Source organism: Stylophora pistillata, chromosome 2, assembly GCF_964205215.1.
Source record: "Stylophora pistillata chromosome 2, jaStyPist1.2, whole genome shotgun sequence".
NCBI classification, from domain to species: domain Eukaryota; kingdom Metazoa; phylum Cnidaria; class Anthozoa; order Scleractinia; family Pocilloporidae; genus Stylophora; species Stylophora pistillata.
In genome coordinates, this window is record NC_142520.1 from 50,289,833 (window position 1) to 50,296,052 (window position 6,220).

Here is a 6,220-nt window from a genome sequence, read left to right on the forward strand (position 1 = left end):
TATCTTATTAACCAAGCGCGAGGGCCGTACTGGGAGAATATCGGCCCGAGGTCTTGACAGTACGGACCGAGCGCAGCGAGCTCCGTACAAAAAAGACCGAGGGCCGATATTCTTCCAGTACGGTCCCGAGCAAGCTTGGTTAATAAGACATTTGTTATACGACTGAAGTTCAAAGGGACACAAGTGCGGTATAATTCGCAACCATTCGGGACAGTGCCCGGTCCAATACTGAGAGAATATTGACCGGCAATAGAGCATTTTGATTGGTCGATTTTAGTTATTGGCCCTCTGACTGCCCGAGTCGTGTAATAAATTTGCATAACATACTTGTTGTCGGTTTTCTAATTACGAAGTGAACCGATTGATTGTTACAGTTTCTGCTCCGCAGTATCTAAGTTTTGTAAGTAAAATAACATGGTTAACGGTATCGAAAGGTAGATAGGTAGATAGATAGATAGATAGATAGATCTGTCAACCAACAATCAGCGAACGCAGGAGAAACCAAAAATCAACTAGTTAAGAATTTTATCATCTTCATCGCCCCTCATCATTAACGACGATTCGCCTAATAGGTCGCTGTTTTGTTATTACCACATTTTGAGGGAGTCTGTGATATATTAATGCACACACGCATGGCAACATGGGATCCATTTGTTACTATTATTATTTTCAGTACTATTACTATCAATCATTGATATCATTGATATCATCGTTATTCTTTAGCACAAAGTTTGACGGTGCGTGGCCCCAAAAGGGTTCTAAATTGGTCCAGGAAACCAAAGAGCGCACCACATGTAGTTGTAATCATCTGACAAATTTTGCTGTCTAACTGGAAGTGGGTGAGACAAAGGTTTGGCCTTTCGATTTTTCTTTTCTTAACTTGTTCAGCTCATGGCTGAATGGAATTCTTACAGGAATGCAGAAGATATATTTTGTATTCTCGAATATAGCAACGACAAGGACAACAACAATGAGCACAACAAAATGGGACGTACACAATCTAAGGAACAAAGATCTTCGTGTCCAATTTACAATCCTCAAGAAATGCCGTTAGAAACTGGATTGTTTAATTTGTGAAATGCTCTTCATCAAAGACAGAAAACCAACACTTAACACTCAATCTGACTCCATCAACGCAGAACTTTTATTCTGACAGTTCAAACACAACACGCTTGTATTTTATTCACCTATTTTTATCTTTTATTCATCGTTTTTATTTTTTTAATCATAGGCATTGAGACCTTCACACGTACTTTTTATATTTAATGAGCTCATGAAATGTATTTTTTTAAATTTGAGAATGATGGCATGGAGCAGTCGAAACGTCATTCTTTAATATCGCTGGTTTTTATCCTTCATTGCTTATCGAAAACATATTTAAAGTCCTTTAATTCCCAAGATCTAATTGAAAACTCTCTCCTTCAGCCGCTACACATTTTATTGTAAATTGGTTTGGAGAACTCAGGGTTAAATCAAGATAACAACTTCTACCTGATAAGTTTGAGTGTTCTCGTCAACTTTTTGCTAGATAATTTATGAATATCAGGGGAGAATTTTCGTGTTTATCGTCTCTAGGAGTTGAACGGTTTGGAAGTTTTGGACTCCTGTGAAGCATATGGCTACCTCTGATTCAGCAAAATTATGGAGTTTATCTTTTTTAGCTATTTTATTTAGATTTCTGACGATCACAAATTTGCATTAGCGTTGGTGACCTACATTGGACTTTTTCTGTCATTGGTCGACGAGAAAATCACCATATTGGTCTACATGGTTTTAATATAAGTGTATATGGCTTCATATCATTCTAATGAACTCTTTCAAAGAATAAAATTGGATAATTTGATTTCCTTTGAAATCAGTCTTAAACAATAATGTTACCACAAGTACAATAATCTTCTATGCCCTCACTTGGGGTATGAAGAATCTCATTTTATCACTCATGAGACATCGTTATAATTATCTCTTTTGGAGAATTACATTGGATGCTTTCTTGTCCTCTAATATCAGTTTAAAACGCTAAATACGACCAAATTACAAATGAAATCAAATTAACCTGATTCGCTCCTCGCCTTATTGCATTCAAACCTCTCGTCTGGGACACCTCCGTACATACGTTACCTCAACTTAGATACCTGTAGTATTTAGCCTGAAACAAATACCGGGCTGTAACGCTTTTTTTCCCTACTTTATTCCAAAGCATTCCAACGATGGTGTGCACTTGGTATAATTGTTACCCTCGAAGGGAACATAAACAACAGTATGCGTGACGACGTGTGAGTAGTACAAAACGCAAGGTCACTTAACTTAGTTCAGCCTGGTCAACCTATTGATGTCGCCACTGGTGTAGTTGTTTCGGTGTTCAAGTATTCTTTTGCACTACTTACTATCACAAGCGTGGTTAAGGTTAAGTTAGTGTGCCTGTTTCATGATTCTTGATAGTGCCAGTGCTTAGATTAGTTTCCCTGAGTAGCATGAAGGGATTGGGCGTGTGAATACCACCGATGCCCCTTGGCCGGGTTGGCACGGCAAGGTTGGGTTAAGGTAACCCAGGGTAAGTATGAAATCTGATTCCAGCACTGAAAGCTTAAGAGTAAATTCTGTTTATTCCATTTGTCTGGGAAAACTAACCGAAAATGGCCTTTGAACAGAGAAATATAGAAACCAGGATTAGAATTGAACCCTTGGTCAGCGCTAAACGGCTTTCCAAAAATTGGGCCCTGGAGGGAGAGAGGCCCTGTATCATGCCTAAGGTCACAACAAAATAACTCGACCAGAGTTCGAATCTGGAGCGTCTGATTGGGATTTCACACACTAGGGAACAAGTCACCCATTCTTACGCACTCGCATGATATTTTGAATAATTGTCAGTCGTAGGTCCACTGAGATAGAAGGAGCTTCTCAAAACTCTTTTTTAGGAGCGTGAAAGATCAAAGGGTTTTTACATTCAATCGAGTTTTCATTTATATTTGCAGCTGTTGGTTTTTGTTCTCTTCTGGCTTCAATTGGGCTTTCGTCGGATCCATACTTTTTGCATTTTTGTTGAGTAAAAAGTACATCAGTTATCCTTTATAAAAAGTACAGGGCTAAATCTGATCTTCTGATCGTCACATTGAAATGATGAACGCTGTGATGGGCTTTTGAATGATAATAAACTAGGGCTTTACTAACAGATTCTAACCCGCAGTGTCACTAGTGGAATCAAGTGTTATGTAGTTTCCATAACTTGTTACTTTCCAAATTGAACGGGTAAGTTTTTAAAGAGACAGTGGTGCTGCGTCTGTGGGGGGTATTGCAGAAAATTATCTTTCATCAACTCAGTTATAAAGTGGATTGGCCACCAAAAACTGACGTTTCCACCGTTAGCCCTCCGTCAGAACTCTGAGGAAGGGCTTACACTCGAAACTAGTAATAAATGGTTGAGCGAATCAGTAGTAGTAAATAGGAAATTTACATTATCTTTCTTTGAAATGCACTTGTTTTCATGGTAAACTTAGTCCCCCTCATACGTATCATAGTGGAGATCACAAGGTTGAAAGATGTGTATGGGACCGAAGAGATTCATTCATGCAGGTACAACTCGCCCTAGATGGGGTAGCAGAATTTTGCGTGGAATCCGCACCGTACAGTCTTTCAAATTTTAGTTTGTATGTGTGTGTTGGCCGAAGCATATAGTTACATTTGTGTTTTTTTTAATTTTATCATAAGTTTTCAGGGGTTTCTTTTAGTTGATATCATTAAACGATCAAATCGTTTAAAGCTATTTGTTTTTATAAGATGTGGCTCGCTTGTTTTGAAATTTACTTTGTTACCTTTTGACAAAAAAAAGGAAACTGTTGTTTGTCGTTTAATATATCATAAGAAAGAACCACTGAAAATGCGTGTATCAGTCAATAATTGCCGGGCTGTGGATGTCAGTTGTTCGTTTCTGTTGTTGTTGTATTTTTATTGACATAGCTCGATCTTTATTTTGCTTCCAGGAAAAGTCTAAAGGCCTGTTTAGTTCTTTTCCCATTGCTTGGCCTCACCTGGATTTTCGGGATTCTGAACGTCACAGATGCTGGACTGGTCTTCCAATATTTGTTTACTATCTTTAACTCTTTACAAGTGAGTTTAATGCTGAGCATGTACAATGCACTGTTATCAAGACTTATAAATTGTAAATGCTTCAGTCAATTTATCGATAGACAAGATTATGGTTGAGATGTGTTAGTCTCGGGTAGCTTCAATATCATTTTTTAGAGGTTTCCTGAAGGATATAAGAAGTAATTATATCTATTTTAGTGTTAAGAAATGACGTCTTTTTGGTAGGAGGAAAACTTTTGTCAATGACAGTGTACAAAACAAAAATGATCCCCCGAGACTGCCAACACTGACCTGTAGATGAAAGTCAAGTTCCTAGAGCACCATTACATTCACATGATTGCAGATCCATTTTCTCTGTCAAGTTTGTCATATTGTACTCTTTATAACAAACCATAGTAACAGTGCATCATAACTTAATTTACACTTTAGGAGGTAAGTGCCCATGCTCCCGAAGTCATAATATCGCGTTTTCCTCAGCCCAAAGCGACTAGAGCCTAGTCCATCGCAAGTAACCCCAAAATTATCCTCTTTAGTCCGAGGTTCAGAGAGACAGGTGAAGACACTGATGAGTACGGTACAATAACCTTACTAGCGTTGCACGATTCCTCAAGGCTAAGAAACAGACGGGCGCATGCGTTTCAAACCTTAGTAATTTCATTTTTATTACCATTGCCAGGGTTTGTTCATCTTCCTGTTTCATGTTGTGCGAAGTAAAGAAATCAGAGCCGCCTTAGAAACAAAAAGGCAAAGATGGGAAACATCAAGAAGTGTATCCATGGCGACAAATGAAAAATCAACGCTCGGGACAAGAATATCTAGTGCTGAGAAAGAGAAGGGATTGTTTACACTCGTGAACAAGATTCGTCCAGAGACACAAACAAATATCAGTATTACAGTAACCACAGTTCTATAAGCTGTCATTATTGCATACATCGTGATAATCAACAATCCAATCTCGGATTTTCATGAATCTCCGAACAAAATGAATAGACCGTCGAAGTTTGTAAATCTTACCCAGCCTCACTCAAAATTTCTAAGCTTTCAGTTCATGCCGGTCTGCTTAGCCATCCTTGTTCCTCTCTCATTTTACCTTAACCTTCTTATTTTCAAAACTATTATCACGACAACTTAAATATAAGGGCTTGAATATAATGGTTTCCTTAACTCATGTACACGCAGCATCTACATAAAAACTTCCCTCCTATATCTGCAGTAATTTCTTGGGATTTCAGCTCTCGACTGATGATTTTTTGATCACTCAATATCCCTTACGTGGTGTTTATCTTACTTCTCAGGACCTTTCCACTTGAAAACGTATCCATAATGTGAGAGCATTTCCTTTTTAATAAATCCTATGGTTGAAGGTTTCTATGAAACAATGTCTTACAAGTAAAACTCTTCGTGAAACCTCAATCGTAATGGCTAATTGCTAACAAATCCGAATCACGCCAATCAACAAATATGGCTTGTAAACATTCGTTACACTTTTAATTGCGTGGCGTGATCAGTTTTTAAACATTTGGTAATTCAAAGTGACTTAACGCAATGAACAAAGCCAGCGGCCGTGAATAGCGTGGTTATTCCAAGAAATCACGCCGTGGTTCATTTTAAAGTAGGTCATTCTGAAAAGAAGATAAAATCAATTGTTAAAATGTAAATATGGGATTGACGTGGTTCGATCTTACTTGTTCCACTTACGTTTTCTCTTGCGATCACGTGCGCGTTTCGAATGTGTTGATAAATAGAATTAAAGAATGGTTTTTCAACAGTTAACTGTGGGAGCATTTATTATTTCTATTACATATATTTTTTTCAATACACAAGTGATCTACTGACAATCAGTAATTTGACTTCAGCGATGGGCGCACATGCCCCTGAGAACTTAGCGTACGTGTATAGCATGCGTCAGGCTTATCCTCCTTCAACAATTTCCTTTTAACCTCCGTCGGTTCTTTGACGACAAAACACTTTATCAAAGGCAAAATTACAAGAAAGGTTATATTGCTCTTCCATCGGAGGTCAAAAGAGTTTGCTCTTCGGAAAAAAAGTCAGACTCTTCCCTGATACTGTCGATTTTAATTTGACACCTTGGTGCACTTTCATTATCATAACATAGATCTTTGTTACTCAAACCCCA

The 6,220-nt window shown here is 38.1% G+C and overlaps 1 long non-coding RNA gene across 1 annotated transcript; it reads left to right on the forward strand.

The window, feature by feature from the left end:
* Positions 1-204: 204 nt before the first annotated feature.
* On the forward strand, positions 205-5,856 carry LOC148740116 (uncharacterized). Its single transcript, XR_015996461.1, has 2 exons — positions 205-4,104; positions 4,760-5,856. It is a non-coding gene; the product is annotated as an uncharacterized LOC148740116 (long non-coding RNA).
* Positions 5,857-6,220: the final 364 nt, after the last annotated feature.